Below are 18,321 nucleotides of genomic sequence, written 5' to 3'. Positions count from 1 at the left end.
ATTTTAAATTGAAATTCTAATACTATCTTTCTCTCATCTCTTTCTATTTATTTAATAGCTAACACTTCTCTTCCACTCATAATTCGAACCTCTCTCTCCCTCCTCTCTGTTCGAATTTGCTCTTCTCCTCCCTCTTCTCATTCTTCTCTTTTTATATTCTTATACTCACATAAAGGAATCTGTATACTGAGACATAGAGGATTCCAGATCCTACCCTCTTTGTTCTCTTCTTTTTTCATATGAGTATGAACAAGGATAAAAACATTCTTGTTGAAGCTGATCCTGAACCCGAAAGGACTCTGAAGAGAAAGCTAAGAGAAGCTAAAGCACAACACTCCAGAGAGGACTGTACAGAAAATTTCGAAAAAGAAGCAAACATGGCAGCATTTCAATTAGTTTATCTAATGTAGCAGAATTTCAAGTTTCATGGACTTCCATCAGAAGATCCTCATCAGTTCTTAGCTGAATTCTTGCAGATCTGTGATACTGTTAAGACCAATGGGGTTGATCCTAAGGTCTATAGACTTCTGCTTTTCCCCTTTGCTGTAAGAGACAGAGCTAGGATATGGTTGGACTCACAACCTAGAGAAAGCCTGAACTCTTGGGAAAAGTTGGTTAATACTTTCTTGACCAAATTCTTTCCACCTCAAAAGATGAGCAAGCTTAGAGTGGAAGTCTAAACCTTCAAACAGAAGGAAGGTGAATCCCTCTATGAAGCTTGGGAAAGATACAAGCAATTAACCAAAATGTGCCCTTCTAACATGCTTCCAGAATGGAGCCTCATATGTATATTCTATGATGGTCTGTCTGAATTATCCAAGATGTCATTGGACCATTCTGTTGGCGGATCTCTTCATCTGAAAACGCCTGCAGAAGCCCAGGAACTCATTGAGATGGTTGCAAATAACCAGTTCATGTACACTTTTGAAAGAAATCTTGTGAATAATGGGATAACTCAGAAGAAAAGAGTTCTTGAGATTGATACTCTGAATGCCATATTGGCTCAGAACAAAATATTAACTCAGCAAGTCAATATGATTTCTCAGAATCTGACTGGATTGCAAGCTGCATCCTGCAGTACTAAAGAAGCCCCCTCTGAAGGAGAAGCTTATGACCCTGAGAATCCTACAATGGAAGAGGTGAATTACATGGGAGAACCCTATGGAAACACCTATAATCCTTCATGGAAAAATCACCCGAATTTCTCATGGAAGGATCAACAGAAGCCTCAACAAGGCATCAATTATAATAATGGTGGGAGAAATAGGTTTGACAATAGCAAGCCTTTTCCATCATCCTCTCAGCAACAGACAGAGAATTTTGAGCAGAGCTCCTCTGGCTTAGCAAACATAGTATCTGATCTATCTAAGGCTATGATGAGCGGATATTTTGTACGCTTTTTGGAGGTAATTTCATGTAGATTTTAGCATGTTTTAATTAGTTTTTAGTAGAATAATATTAGTTTTTAGGCAAAAATCATATTTCTGGACTTTACTATGAGTGTGTGTATTTTTCTGTGATTTCAGGTATTTTCTGGCTGAAATTGAGGGAGTTGAGCAAAAATCTGACTTAGGCTGAAAAAGGACTGCTGATGCTGTTGGATCCTGACCTCCCTGCACTCGAAATGGATTTTCTGGAGCTACAGGAGTCCAATTGGCGCGCTCTCAACGGCGTTGGAAAGTAGACATCCAGGGCTTTCCAGAAATATATAATAGTCCATACTTTGCGCGAAGATAGACGACGTAAATTGGCGTTGAACGCCAAGTACACGCTGCTGTCTGGAGTTAAACGCCAGAAAAACGTCATGATCCGGAGTTGAACGCCCAAAACACGTCAGAACCTGGAGTTTAACGCCAAGAAAGGCCTCTACTCGTGGATAGCTTTAGTCTCAGCCCCAGCACACACCAAGTGGGCCCCAGAAGTGGATTTCTGCACCAATTATCTCTGTTTACTCATTTTCTGTAAACCTAGGTTACTAGTTTACTATTTAAACAACTTTTACAGACTTATCTGGTACCTCATGACATAATTCAGATCTGAATTACATACTTTGTGACGGCATGAGTCTCTAAACTCCATTGTTGGGGGTGAGGAGCTCTGCAGCGTCTCGATGATTTAATACAATTCCTTTGTTTTCCATTCAAACACGCTTGTTCTTATCTAAGATGTTTATTCGCGCTTAATTGTGAAGAAGGTGATGATCCGTGACACTCATCACCTTCCTCAATCCATGAACGTGTGCCTGACAACCACCTCCGTTCTACATCAGACTGAATGAATATCTCTTAGATTCCCCAACAGAATCTTCGTGGTATAAGCTAGGTAGATGGCGGCATTCATGAGAATCCGGAAAGTCTAAACCTTGTCTGTGGTATTCCGAGTAGGATTCCGGGATTGAATGACTGTGACGTGCTTCAAACTCCTGAGGGCTGGGCGTTAGTGACAGACGCAAAAGAATCAATGGATTCTATTCCAACCCGATTGAGAACCGACAGATGATTAGCCGTGCTGTAACAGAGCATAGGAACGTTTTCACTGAGAGGATGGGAAGTAGCCATTGACAACGGTGACACCCTACATAGAGCTTGCCATGGAAGGACCTTGCGTGTGGGAAGAGGATCTCAAGGAAAAGTAGAAATTCAAAGGACAAAGCATCTCCAAAACTCCAACATATTCTCCACTACTGCACAACAAGTAACACTATTATTCCCCATTATTTTAACTTACAATTTTAAGTAGTTTGTAGTTTGGCTTTTTACAAATAATTCCAAATAACCCTATTGGCCTCCTGACTAAGATTAATAAAATAACATTGATTGCTTCAAACCAATAATCTCTGTGAGATCGACCCTTACTCACGTAAGGTATTACTTGGACGACCCAGTGCACTTGCTGGTTAGTTGAACGGAATTGTGCCCACTCGTACCAAAAATCCTAAGTTCCACAATTCTACAATAAATACATTAATGCTATATTGATGTGATCACAATTTCGTCCACCAAGTTTTTGGCGCCGTTGCCGGGGATTATTGAGTTTGGACAATTGAAGGCTTATTTTATTTCTTAGATTAGGAATAATTTATTTTTATTTTTATTTTTATTATTATAGAGTCATTAAATCAATATTGATAGGATAGTTCTTTTCAAAAATTTCTTTTCAAAATTTATTATTTTTCTCTTAATTAATTGCTAATTTTCGTGAGTTTTAGTGTCTTGTTCTAAGTTTGGTGTCAATTGCATATCTCATATTTCTCTTTAAAATTTTTGACTTGTGATTTTTGTTCTTCATTAATCTTCAAGTTGTTCTTGCTTATTTTTCTTGTTTGATCTTGAGTTTTTCTTGCTTTATGTCTTTTCTTGTTTCACTTGTGTTCCTTTTAAAGCACTAATTGGAATATCTGCATCAAGTGTCATATTTATTCCCAATTGGCTAAAGCATTGGTTTATATTCTTGATGAGGGAGCACCAGTACTTTTGAAAATCTTTTTCAAAAATAATTTTTCTTAATTTAATCTTGTGCCAAACTTTAAGTTTGGTGTTTTCTTGTTAATCTTTCTTTAATTTTTGAAAACTTGTCTTGATTTTCTAAAAATTTTAAGTTTGGTGTTCTTTCTTGTGTTCTTGGTGTTCTCGTGAATCTTCAAAGTGTTCTTGAGTTTTTCTTGTGTCTTGATCTTAAAATTTTTAAGTTTGGTGTTCCTTGGTGTTTTCCCTCCAAAAATTTTCGAAAATTAAGGAGCATTAGATCTAAAAATTTTAAGTCTTGTGTCTTTTGTGAGTTTTTCTCTTTCATCATAAAATTCAAAATTCAAAAATTTTTATTTTCTAACTAATTTTGAACTACTTTTTTTCGAAAATTTTATATAAAAATTCAATTTTCAATTTCAAAATATTTCCACTTCCTTTTATTTATTTCGTTTTTATTTTATTCTAAAAAAAAAAAGAAAAAAAAAATATATATATATATATTTTCACAAAATATTTTCAAAATATTTTTATATATATTCCTTCTTTTTATTTATTTTATTCCACAACTATAAAATAAATAAATATCAACATATAAATTATCCCTTGTGATCTAATATGGAAGCAAGTGGGAATGAACAGTCCAAGAGGACTTTGGGGTCATATGCTAACCCCACTACTGCTTCATATGGGAGTAGTATCTGTATACCCTCCATTGGAGTTAGTAGCTTTGAGCTGAATCCTCAGCTCATTATCATGGTGCAGCAAAACTGCCAGTATTCTGGTCTTTCACATGAAGAACCTACAGAGTTTCTGGCACAATTCCTGCAAATTGCTGATACAGTACATGATAAGGAAGTAGATCAGGATGTCTACAGACTATTACTGTTTCCATTTGCTGTAAAAGACCAAGCTAAGAGGTGGTTAAATAACCAGCCTAAGAACAGCATAAAAACATGGAAACAGCTGTCAGAAAAATTCCTGAATCACTATTTCCCTCCCAAACGGATGACACAGCTAAGGCTAAACATCCAAGGCTTCAAACAAGGAGATCATGAATCCCTTTATGATGCTTGGGAGAGATACAGAGAGATGCTAAGAAAATGCCCCTCTGAAATGTTTTCAGAATGGGTGCAATTAGACATCTTCTACTATGGGCTTACAGAAAAAGCTCAGATTTCTCTAGACCACTCAGCTGGTGGATCTATACACATGAGAAAAACAATTGAAGAAGCTCAAGAGCTTATTGATACAGTTGCCAGAAATCAGCATCTGTACCTAAGCAGTGAATCCTCTATGAAAGAAGAAGCTAAAACAGTAACTGCAGAACTCAGTCCAGTGGATCAGGCTAATGAATTCAATCAGCAATTAGATTTTCTAACTCAGCAACTAGCCGAATTCAAGGAAATATTACAGGAAACAAGAATGGCTAACAGGAACATGGAAGTGCAATTAAAGCAGACAGAAAAGCAACTGTCAAAACAAATAACAGAAGAATGCCAAGCAGTTCAATTAAGAAGTGGGAAAACATTAAATACCTCACTTCAAAGCAACAGGAAACCAAGAAATGAACAAGAGGATACTAAAAATCCCTCTGAGGACAATCAGAGCCCAGAGAGGAATGATGCTGGCGCTGAACGCCCAGCCCATGCTCATTCCTGGCGTTCAACGCCAGAAACAAGCATGGATCTGGCGTTGAACGCCCAAAAGGGACATGGTTCTGGCGTTCAAACGCCAGTAACAAACAAGGAGATGGCGTCTAACACCACTCCAGCTTCCACTCCTAGCATTCAAATGCCAGTGGGTGATCAGTCACATACAAGTGCTGACCTTTCTAAAAAGGCTTCCCAACCCACTTCTATAGGTAATAAACCTGCAGCAACTAAGGTTGAGGAATACAAAGCCAAAATGCCTTATCCTCAAAAACTCCGCCAAGCGGAACAGGATAAGCAATTTGCCCACTTTGCAGACTATCTCAGGACTCTTGAAATAAAGATTCCGTTTGCAGAAGCACTTGAGCAAATACCTTCTTATGCTAAGTTCATGAAAGAAATCTTAAGTCATAAGAAGGATTGGAGGGAAACTGAAAAAGTCTACCTCACTGAAGAATGCAGTGCAGTCATTCTGAAAAGCTTACCTGAGAAGCTTAAAGATCCTGGGAGCTTTATGATACCATGCACATTAGAGGGTAATTGTACCAAGCAAGCTTTATGTGATCTTGGGGCAAGTATCAACTTAATACCTGCATCTACTATCAGAAAGCTTGGTTTAACTGAAGAAATTAAACCAACCAGGATATGTCTTCAACTTGCTGATGGCTCCATTAAGTACCCATCAGGCGTGATTGAGGACATGATTGTCAAGGTTGGGCCATTCGCCTTTCCTACTGACTTTGTGGTGCTGGAAATGGAGGAGCACAAGAGTGCAACTCTCATTCTAGGAAGACCTTTCCTAGCAACTGGCCGAACCCTCATTGATGTCCAAAAAGGGGAAGTGACCTTGAGAGTCAATGAGGAGGAGTTCAAGTTGAATGTTGTCAAAGCAATGCAACATCCAGACACCCAAAATGACTGCATGAGTGTTGATATTATTGATTCTCTGGTAAGAGAGGTCAATATGGCTGAGAGTTTGGAATCAGAGCTAGAGGACATCTTTAAAGATGTTCAGCCTGATTTGGAGGAGTCAGAGAAGATAACAGAACCTCTGAAAATCCCTCAAGAAGAGGAGAAACCTCCAAAACCCGAACTCAAACCATTACCACCATCCCTGAAATATGCATTTCTGGGAGAAGGTGATACCTTTCCTGTAATTATAAGCGCTACCTTAGAGCCACAGGAAGAGGAAGCACTAATTCAAGTGCTAAGGACACACAAGACAGCTCTTGGGTGGTCCATCAGTGATCTTAAGGGCATTAGCCCAGCCAGATGCATGCATAAGATCCTATTGGAAGGTGACGCCAAGCCTGTGGTCCAACCACAGAGGCGGCTGAACCCAGCCATGAAGGAAGTGGTGCAGAAGGAGGTCACTAAATTACTAGAGGCTGGGATTATTTATCCTATTTCTGACAGCCCCTGGGTGAGCCCTGTCCAAGTTGTCCCTAAGAAAGGTGGCATGACAGTGATTCATAATGAAAAAAATGAACTGGTTCCTACAAGAACAGTTACAGGGTGGCGTATGTGCATTGATTATAGAAGGCTCAATACAGCCACCAGAAAGGATCATTTTCCTTTACCATTCATAGACCAGATGCTAGAAAGACTAGCAGGTCATGAATACTACTGCTTCCTGGATGGATATTCAGGTTATAACCAAATTGCAGTAGATCCCCAGGATCAGGAGAAAACGGCGTTCACATGCCCATCTGGAGTATTTGCATACAGAAGGATGCCATTTGGCCTGTGCAATGCACCTGCAACCTTTCAGAGGTGCATGCTCTCCATTTTCTCTGATATGGTGGAAAAATTTCTGGAAGTCTTCATGGATGACTTTTCAGTATTTGGAGACTCATTCAGCTCCTGCCTTAACCATTTAGCACTTGTTCTGAAGAGATGCCAAGAGACTAACCTGGTTTTAAACTGGGAAAAATGTCACTTTATGGTGACTGAAGGAATTGTCCTTGGGCACAAAATTTCGAACAAGGGAATAGAGGTAGATCAAGCTAAGGTAGAAGTAATTGAAAAATTACCACCACCTACCAATGTTAAGGCAATCAGAAGCTTTCTGGGGCATGCAGGATTCTATAGGAGGTTTATAAAGGATTTTTCAAAAATCGCTAAACCTCTGAGCAACCTGCTAGCTGCTGACACGCCATTTGTCTTTGATAAAAAGTGTCTGCAAGCATTTAAGACTCTGAAAGCTAAATTGGTTACAGCACCAATCATCTCTGCACCAGACTGGACATTACCATTTGAACTGATGTGTGATGCCAGTGACCATGCCATTGGTGCAGTGTTGGGACAAAGGCATGACAAGCTTATGCACGTCATTTACTATGCAAGCCGTGTGCTAAATGATGCACAGAAGAATTATACAACCACAGAAAAAGAGCTACTTGCAGTGGTTTACGCCATTGACAAATTCAGGTCCTACTTAGTAGGATCAAAAGTGATTGTGTACACTGATCATGCTGCTCTTAAATATCTACTCACAAAGCAGGATTCAAAACCCAGACTCATCAGATGGGTGCTGCTTCTGCAAGAGTTTGATATAGAAATAAGAGACAGAAAAGGGACAGAAAATCAAGTAGCAGATCACCTGTCCCGAATAGAACCAGTGGAAGGGGCGTCCCTCCCTCTCACTGACATTTCTGAAACCTTTCTGGATGAGCAACTGCTGGCCGTCCAGGAAGTGCCATGGTTTGCAGACATTGCAAACTACAAGGCAGTAAGATTCATACCCAAAGAGTACAGTAGGGTGCAATCAAAGAAATTAATCACAGATGCAAAGTACTATCTTTGGGATGAACCATATCTCTTTAAGAGATGTGCAGACGGAGTAATCCGTAGATGTGTGCCTAAAGAAGAAGCACAGAAGATCCTTTGGCATTGCCATGGATCACAGTATGGAGGACATTTTGGAAGTGAACGAACAGCCACAAGAGTCCTCCAAAGTGGCTTCTACTGGACTACTCTCTATAAAGATTCCCGAGCATTTGTGCTTAATTGTGACAGTTGCCAAAGATCAGGCAACCTACCTCACAGTTATGCCATGCCTCAACAAGGAATCTTGGAGATTGAGTTGATTGATGTATGGGGCATTGACTTCATGGGACCTTTCCCACCATCGTACTCAAACACTTATATTCTGGTGGCAGTGGATTATGTATCCAAATGGGTGGAGGCTATTGCAACACCCACTAATGACACTAAAACAGTGTTAAAATTCCTCCAAAAACATATCTTCAGCAGATTTGGTATCCCTAGAGTGTTAATCAGTGATGGGGGCACTCATTTCTTTAATAAACAGCTCTACTCTGCTCTGGTACGTTATGGAGTCAACCACAAGGTGGCTACTCCATATCACCCACAAACTAATGGGCAGGCTGAAGTCTCAAACAGAGAACTTAAAAGAATCCTGGAACGGACTGTAATTAACCGTAGAAAGGATTGGGCAAGAAGCTTGGATGATGCTCTGTGGGCATACAGAACAGCATTTAAGACCCCTATAGGGACCTCTCCATACCAGCTTGTGTATGGAAAGGCATGTCACTTGCCAGTGGAACTGGAACACAAGGCCTACTGGGCAACCAGATTCCTGAACCTTGATGCCAAGTTAGCTGGAGAAAGACGATTACTCCAGTTAAATGAGCTAGAGGAATTTAGACTCAATGCTTTCGAAAATGCAAAAATTTACAAAGAGAAAGCAAAAAGATGGCATGATAAGAAATTGTCATCCAGAGTCTTTGAGCCAGGACAGAAAGTTCTGTTATTTAATTCAAGGCTCAAATTATTCCCTGGGAAATTAAAATCCCGGTGGAGAGGTCCATATGTAATTACAAGTGTATCACCATATGGATACATAGAGCTTCAGGATAATGACTCTAACAAAAAGTTCATTGTTAATGGACAAAGAGTCAAACATTATCTTGTAGGCAATTTTGAGCAAGAATGCTCAAAACTGAGACTTGATTAAAACTCAGTAATAGTCCAGCTAATGACATTAAAGAAGCGCTTGCTGGGAGGCAACCCAGCCATTTACAAAGTTTATTTACTAATTAAATAAATTTTCTTTTTTTTTACAGGTATATGTCAAAGTCTCTTCAAGGTAAAACAGCAATTGGTTGAAGTCACAGAGTTACAGGGAAAATTGGAAGCTCACTGGCATGAAAAAGTCAGTAAGAAATACTTTGGGCGTTAAACGCCAGAAAGGAGCATCTTCTGGGCGTTAAACGCCAGAAAGATGCACCTTCTGGGCGTTTAACGCCAGTCTGCTAGCATCCTGGGCGTTCAGAAACACGCCCAGTGACAAAGGACTTTCTGGCGTTCAACGCCAGAAAGAAGCACCAAATGGGCGTTGAACGCCCAGGAGAAGCAACATGTGGGCGTTGAACGCCCAAAACATGCACCATGTGGGCGTTCAACGCCAGGATGATGGGAGGAGGTACAATTCGTTTTTCTTCATAATTTTTCTAAATTTTTAAGTTTCAATTCATGATTTCTTGCATAAACATGTTTCAAAATGTCATCCTTGAAAATCAAATTGGTTTTCTAAGAACCCTAATTTCTAAAATCCCTTTTTCAAAAATATCAAATGTATCTTAATTCATAAACAGAAATCTTTTTCCAATCCAATTCTTTTTCAAATATTTTTAATTTCTTCTCATATCTTTTTTTTAACTCATCTTATCTTTATTTGAAAATGCCTTTCCTTCTACTCCTCTCCTTTCCTTATCTTTTGCTTGAGGACAAGCAAACCTCTAAGTTTGGTGTGATTTGCCATGATCACTGAGCTAAAACTCATTAAGATCATGGCACCTAAGAGAACAGGAAGAGCAAGGATGTGAACTTAAGGGAGCTGAAGCGTCAGAAATTTATTCTTGAAGGCACCCCACAGACTAGAGGAACATCCACTTCCCAAAATACAGGTTGTTAAGTTCTAATTCCAGCTTTAACTCTGTGATAGTATTATTATAGGATTTTACCTTAGAAGTTATATAGGAGTAGTAGTAATTAGCATATCTTTTTTGACTTTATTTCCAATTAAGCTATAATTTATTTTTCTCATCATCATCAGGCATGAATAAAGTAGTAGATTTTTCTTTTAAGAATAAAGAAGTAATGTATATTTTCGAGTTCTTAATAATAAAATTTATAATTAATTATATGTGGTGGCAATACTTTTTGTTCTCTGAATGAATGCTTGAACAGTGCATAATATGTACTTTGAATTTGATGAATATTGGCTCCTGAAAGGATGAAGAACACGAAAAATATTATTGATGATCTGAAAAATCATGAAATTGATTCTTGAAGCAAGAAAAAGCAGTTCAAAAAAAAAAAAGGAAAGAATATTCACAAGCCATGAGCACTAGCCAAGAGTAAAAAGGATCCAAGGCTTTGAGCATCTATGGATAGGAGGGCCCAAGGAAATAAAATCCAGGCCTAAGCGGCTAAATCAAGCTGTCCCTAACCATGTGCTTGTGTCATGAAGGTCCAAGTGAAAAGCTTGAGACTGAGTGGTTAAAGTCGTGATCCAAAGCAAAAGAGTGTGCTTAAGAGCTCTGGACACCACTGACTGGGGACTCTAGCAAAGCTGAGTCACAATCTGAAAAGGTTCACCCAGTTATGTGTCTGTGGCATTTATGTATCCGGTGGTAATACTGGAAGACAAAGTGCTTAGGGCCACGGCCAAGACTCATAAGTAGCTGTGTTCAAGAATCAACATACTATACTAGGAGAGTCAATAATACTATCTGAATTCTGAGTTCCTAAGGATGCCAATTATTCTGAAATTCTAAAGATACAGGGAGATGCCAAAACTGTTCAGAGACAAAAAGCTACAAGCCCCGCTCATCTAATAAGAATCTGAGCTTCATTTAAAACTCTAAAATATATAGTACTTCTTAATTTCTGTTAGAACCTATTTTATTCATCTAGTTGCTTGAGGACAAGCAACAGTTTAAGTTTGGTGTTGTGATGAGCGGATATTTTGTACGCTTTTTGGAGGTAATTTCATGTAGATTTTAGCATGTTTTAATTAGTTTTTAGTAGAATAATATTAGTTTTTAGGCAAAAATCATATTTCTGGACTTTACTATGAGTGTGTGTATTTTTCTGTGATTTCAGGTATTTTCTGGCTGAAATTGAGGGAGTTGAGCAAAAATCTGACTTAGGCTGAAAAAGGACTGCTGATGCTGTTGGATCCTGACCTCCCTGCACTCGAAATGGATTTTCTGGAGCTACAGGAGTCCAATTGGCGCGCTCTCAACGGCGTTGGAAAGTAGACATCCAGGGCTTTCCAGAAATATATAATAGTCCATACTTTGCGCGAAGATAGACGACGTAAATTGGCGTTTAACGCCAAGTACACGCTGCTGTCTGGAGTTAAACGCCAGAAAAACGTCATGATCCGGAGTTGAACGCCCAAAACACGTCAGAACCTGGAGTTTAACGCCAAGAAAGGCCTCTACTCGTGGATAGCTTTAGTCTCAGCCCCAGCACACACCAAGTGGGCCCCAGAAGTGGATTTCTGCACCAATTATCTCTGTTTACTCATTTTCTGTAAACCTAGGTTACTAGTTTACTATTTAAACAACTTTTACAGACTTATCTGGTACCTCATGACATAATTCAGATCTGAATTACATACTTTGTGACGGCATGAGTCTCTAAACTCCATTGTTGGGGGTGAGGAGCTCTGCAGCGTCTCGATGATTTAATACAATTCCTTTGTTTTCCATTCAAACACGCTTGTTCTTATCTAAGATGTTTATTCGCGCTTAATTGTGAAGAAGGTGATGATCCGTGACACTCATCACCTTCCTCAATCCATGAACGTGTGCCTGACAACCACCTCCGTTCTACATCAGACTGAATGAATATCTCTTAGATTCCCCAACAGAATCTTCGTGGTATAAGTTAGGTAGATGGCGGCATTCATGAGAATCCGGAAAGTCTAAACCTTGTCTGTGGTATTCCGAGTAGGATTCCGGGATTGAATGACTGTGACGTGCTTCAAACTCCTGAGGGCTGGGCATTAGTGACAGACGCAAAAGAATCAATGGATTCTATTCCAACCCGATTGAGAACCGACAGATGATTAGCCGTGCTGTAACAGAGCATAGGAACGTTTTCACTGAGAGGATGGGAAGTAGCCATTGACAACGGTGACACCCTACATAGAGCTTGCCATGGAAGGACCTTGCGTGTGGGAAGAGGATCTCAAGGAAAAGTAGAAATTCAAAGGACAAAGCATCTCCAAAACTCCAACATATTCTCCACTACTGCACAACAAGTAACACTATTATTCCCCATTATTTTAACTTACAATTTTAAGTAGTTTGTAGTTTGGCTTTTTACAAATAATTCCAAATAACCCTATTGGCCTCCTGACTAAGATTAATAAAATAACATTGATTGCTTCAAACCAATAATCTCTGTGGGATCGACCCTTACTCACGTAAGGTATTACTTGGACGACCCAGTGCACTTGCTGGTTAGTTGAACGGAATTGTGCCCACTCGTACCAAAAATCCTAAGTTCCACAATTCTACAATAAATACATTAATGCTATATTGATGTGATCATAATTTCGTCCACCAGGCTACTATCAGTTTTATGACTGAAACAAGGTCCTCCATTAGAAATTTGGAGGCACAAGTGGGTTAGCTGAGCAAAAGAGTTACTGAAACTCCTCCTAGTACTCTCCCAAGCAATACAGAAGAAAATCCAAAGAGAGAGTGCAAGGCCATCAATATAACAAAGATGGTCGAACCTATAAAGGAGGAAGAGGCAATGATTTCCAGTGAGGAAGACCTCAATGGACGTCCACTGACCACTGAGAAGTTCTCTAATGGGGAACCAAAGGAATCAGACGCTCATACAGAGACCATAGATATTCCACTAAACTTACTATTGCCATTCATGAGCTCTGATGGAGATTTCTCCTCTGATGAGGATGAAGATCTTATTGAAGAGCAAGTTGCTCGGTATCTAAGAGCAATCATGAAGCTGAATGCCAAGTTATTTGGTAATAAGTGATGTGTGGAAAACGATCCAACACAAAACTCACCGGCAAGTGTACCGGGTCGCATCAAGTAATAATAACTCACATGAGTGAGGTCGATCCCACAGGGATTGAAGGATTGAGCAATTTTTGTTTAGTGGGTGATTTAGTCAAGCGAATCAAGTTTTGGTTGAATGATTTGTGTTTAACAGAAAGTAAATGACAGTAAATGTAAAGGGAGAAGGGAAAAGTGCAGTAAATTGAAGAACAGAATTGTAAAAGTGCAGAATCTTAAAGAGCAAGAAAGTAAATGACTGAAACTTAAAGTGCAAGAAACTTAAATTGCAGTAACTTAAATGGCAAGAAAGATAAATGGCTTGAATATAAAAGGGAATTGAGGAATGGGATTGCAAGATCTAAACAAAGAAGAAGCAAATTGCAGCAATTGATTGAGCAGAATTTAAATCAGAAACAATTAGCATTCAAACAGAGACAAAATAAAATGCAGCAAAGGTTCACAGAAGAACCCAAAATGAGTTGTGATCTCAGGATCCCAAGGGCTTAGGTAGCAGAGCCTAAAACCCAATTTCCTTCCCAGATCTGAATTATCTATGCAATTGACAGAAAATTAAAGAAGAAGCAATAGAAGAACAGAATTGGAATTGAATTATGCAGAAAACAAAGTGCAAAGAGCTTGAATGGGAATTGGGACAGAATTTCCCCAATTTCACACACCCAAAACTCAGAAAAACAGAAGAGTAGAATTGCCCAAGTGAGAATGAGGAAGGAGATCAATCAATTCTCCCTTGATCCTCTTAGTGCTCGGACAAGTCTCTCAAGAAAGCTCAAAGAAATTGAAATTCAAAAGCCAAGCAAAAATTCAAAGCTCAAAGTAAAAGTAGCTAAAAAGGGTCCTAATTACATCAAACTAACTCCTATTTATACACTTTCTATTCTTGGATAATGGGATTTGGATGGGCTTTTGAATTGGTGAAGAAATGAATTCAAATGAATTTTTAATTTGAATTCTGGCCCAAAAAGTCACTCCCAGGAGGCTGCCCTGCCCTTGTGGAGGGCAGGGCAGAAAAATGAAGCTTGGTGCGTGGATTTGGTGCGGCCATGTGCGAGTCTGGCACGAGTTTGGTGCGCCAGAGGCTGCCCTGCCCGCGCCAAGGGCGGGGCGGGAAAGCTGATGCGCCAGGATGTGAGGCGTGCGTGCGTTGGTGCTGCCAGGAAGAAAACTTGGTGCGCCAGAGTTGATTTTGGTGCGTGGGACGCAAAACGCTGCCCTGCCCGCGCCAAGGGCAGGGCAGGAACGGTTTGGTGCGCCAGGGAAGGAACGCGCGCGCTAGATGCTGCCAGGATGAAAGCTTGGTGCGCCAGGAAGCAAAGTTGGTGCGCCAGAATTTTGTGTGTGGTGCACAAGTCCAATTGCTGCCCTGCCCGCGCCAAGGGCAGGGCAATGACCTTTCCTTCATGGCCCGTGTTCGAAACTGGGCGGAGGCATGCGCTACACTAATTTTCCTTGGTTTCTTGGCACGGTAGTCATCTTTAAGTCTTGGCTTCCTCATGGTTCCTTGTTCGAACCTTGTAGCATGCATGGGTGACCTTTTTTCCTTGATTTCTTTCCTTGAGGTGCCCGATTCTGCTCTCCACAAGGGCAGGGCAGAATTTGCTTTCTCTTGGCTCCAAGGCACCATTTTGTGCTCTGCCCTTGTAGTGGGCAGGGCAGAGTTGCCTTCATTGTTTGGTCACTTAATGTTGCTCTCCTAGAGGGCAGTCTGCCCTTGTGGAGGGCAATGTTGCTTCCCCCATTGCATTGCGGCACGCTTCTCTCCTCTTTGGCCACGCTTTCCTTTTCTTGGGCTACACTTTTTATGCCACGCTTTTCCTTTTCTTTTCTTTTCTTCACCTATAATAAACCAAACAACCACTCAAAGTATCACTAAATTCAAGAGGCTTATAAATCACTTAAAATTCAATTAAAATTAGCTTAAACCTCATGGATTAACATTAATTTCATGGTGGTTGCTTGATTTAAAGAGTTTATGCATTTTCACTCCAAATCACTTACTTAGGATGCAAGAAAGTGCATAAATGCTAACAAAACAAGTGAAATTAGCTTGAAAAATGGGTATATGATGACTTGTCATCACAACACCAAACTTAAACCTTGCTTGTCCCCAAGCAAGCATCAAAATTAAGAGTAAATGAGATGAACAAGAAAAGAATGCATATCCTTATTATGCAGATAGCAGAACTTGATCTATGGGGCATTTATGCAGACAATGACAACTCATTTATTGTTGCTGCTGCATAATACACATTTTGCATCAAAGGTTTGCTAGACTTGCTGTTATAAGACTCACTTTGTTACTCTCTCCCTTGCTAACTTTTCTTGGCTTACAAAGCTTAACAAGCTTATTATTCTTTTATAGGTTGGGTGTCAAATGTTGCAGCATAGCCTTTGGCTTTATTTTCTTTTCTTTTGCTCAACATCTCTCCACCACAGACACTTAGCTTGCTAATTCTTCCTAGGATCATTGATGCCCAGCATCTCTTTGGATCACTAAGTGCTTTGTATCTAAGTTGCTCTTTATTGTGGATTTTCAATTGGCCATCCCAAATCAGTTGATCTAAGTGACCGGGTTTCAAAATACCCCTTAGAATTTACTCATCCAAGCAGATCTTAGTACAAGAACACCACAGGCATATGTCCTAAGATTCAAGCTATTGGTGTCCAACCTTTATTCTTTGTTTTTCTTGCCATTTTGGCTTTTTCTTTCCCTTTTTCTTTCTGTTTTTGTTACCAAGGGTTGTTTCATTCTTTATAGGAGTCTTTGTAACAGCAAGCTAACTCACAATTAATGAGAATGATATTATGCAACACTTATTCCATGAGTCATGCATTTAATCAAACACATATGCCACCACCAATTTCCATTCATACTCATGCAACATTGGATATTTTACTTTTCAATTCAAACCAAACTCTTTTATTTAAGCATATGGGAAACAAAGCAATATTTAAAGCTAAGTGATGGATACAAGCATTATGCAGACTTGGCATTTTTCTAGCTAATTATTAACTAACTAAAATGAAAAGCAAAGAACAGAAAAATGCAAATAGTAAAAGAAATAAATGATGGAGGCATATCATGTTTCAGACGTGCATCTCCTTATTAGAGACATGAAAGAGGAAGTATGAAAGAACTTTGCCACCTTCTAATGGTCATGGCTGCTGCTTGATTCTCCCTTCTTCTTCTTTATCTTCCCTGTCTTGGAGTGGTCTCGGATCTCTTCACTAGGACATCTTCTAGCCCAAACAGAATCTATGAGTCCTTTGAGCCCAAAAGTTTCCAATGTGTTAAAGGTTGACTCAGTGTATTGACGAGATTTTGCTTGTTGCTTGGCTAAGAATTCAGGGCATTGCTCAAATGGCTTGATCTCAGGATTGAGTGTTGGCAAATTGTGGGTCAAATACTCCAACCTTGCTTGCATATTTTCATCATACTCCATTCTTTGTGCGTGTCTAACTTCTCCCAAGGTATGATGAACATTCTTCCATTGATACAGGTTGTGACTATATTCCGATGCTTTAGCTTGACTGAAATACAGCTTATCATATGATTCCTTGAATTCTTTGTATTGCTCTTTCTGCCCTTCAAGGATCTGTGCTTGAAATTCTTGCTGCTGAGTTATCATTTGTTGTTGCCATCTCTCTTGTTTCTCCTCCATTTGATGCTGCCAAGCTTCTCGTTCTTCCTTTTCTTTCAAAAATTGCTCCATAAATTCAGGATGGGGCTCTAGATACTTCTCTTGGCCCTCCTGATTTTGGCCTTGTTGGATCTGCATAAGTTGATTCTGACCTTGTTGAGCCTGCATGAGTTGCTGAGATAACTCTTCAATTGATCTTTGCAATTGGCTCATATTTATGGCATCATAAGCCTGATTTCGTCCTTCCTCTCTTTGTGATCTCCTTTGTCTAGGAGCTACTACCCCTTCTTGATTTTCTTCTTCATTAATTCCCTCCATGCTCTTCTTGGTAATCCATTTTCCTACTTTCACTTTTGTTGTGTCCTCATCTTCAAAAATTACATTAGCTCTGTTACATAGCCTGAGGATGGTACTTGGATGTCCAAGACCTTTTGATTTGCTTGTGCTATCGGCCATTGCTTGAATACTGTCAGCTATGAGTTGTGCAATGTTGATCTCACCTCCATGCAAGATGCAGTATGTCAAGAGTGCTCTTTTGATTGTGACCCAAGATGCATTTCCAGTAGGAAGGATAGATCTCCTCACTATTTCAAACCATCCTTTAGCCACAGGAGTAAAATTTATCCTCCTTATGTGACTTGGAACTCCCTTTGAATCTCTTTCCCAATCAGTATTCTCCATGCATAACCCTTGCAGAATTTCATCAGGATTATTTTCCCGTTGCAATCTGGCCTCATAACTAAGCTCTGGATAGGTTATGGTTCTCAACTTGAGAGCTCTTGTGATAGCAGCTGGGCCAAAACTCACTTCAACCCCTCTGACATAACTTGTGTAGGGAGCACTATTTTTGTTTTCTTTTGCAGCATTTGCATAGAACTCCCTAATCATTATTGCACTGATGTCAGTCAGAGGAGCACATAAGAGTTCCCACCTTCTTTCTCTTGTAATTTGCCTCATAATGGGGTATTCTCCTTCCCTTAAATCAAGGCCTTTCTCATAGATGACATTCTTTGCCTTCATGAACCTATGATATCTCCCTTCATGGAATTGAGATCTAAATTTGGTTGCATCAAAGGTTGGAGGTTCGGTTATCATAGGCTCTTTTCCCGGCCTTCTTTGTGAGCTTGAGGAGGCCATTGAAATTAAAGTGAAAAGAAGGAAGAAGTGAGAGTAGAAGAAAAATGTGTTGTGTTTGGGGTGAACTTTGGTTCGGTTTTAATGTGTGAGACAAGGGAATTATGTTGGTTTTGGAAGTGGAATAGAGTGTGGTTTCATATGAAAGTAGCTTGAATAGGAATGTGGATGCCGTGTTGATGCAACGGCTATTAATAGGCCATGTTTCCAAGCCTTTCAACAAAACCACAATGAATGAATGAGGAGGGGACCGTGAGTGTTCATGAAGGGTTGAGATTGGCTTGCTCATTCAAAGAATGCATGAGATGGACGGCTTGCATGCATGGTTGAGGCTTGACGAGGA

The 18,321-nt window shown here is 39.8% G+C and overlaps 1 non-coding gene across 1 annotated transcript; it reads right to left on the bottom strand.

The window, feature by feature from the left end:
• Positions 1-659: 659 nt before the first annotated feature.
• Positions 660-767, bottom strand: LOC130953693 (small nucleolar RNA R71). The gene has a single exon (XR_009075855.1). It is a non-coding gene; the product is annotated as a small nucleolar RNA R71 (small nucleolar RNA).
• Positions 768-18,321: the final 17,554 nt, after the last annotated feature.

Source organism: Arachis stenosperma, chromosome 9 (assembly GCF_014773155.1).
Source record: "Arachis stenosperma cultivar V10309 chromosome 9, arast.V10309.gnm1.PFL2, whole genome shotgun sequence".
Lineage (NCBI taxonomy): Eukaryota > Viridiplantae > Streptophyta > Magnoliopsida > Fabales > Fabaceae > Arachis > Arachis stenosperma.
The sequence above is the reverse complement of the archived record's forward strand: the minus strand, read 5'-3'. Positions and strand labels throughout refer to the sequence as shown.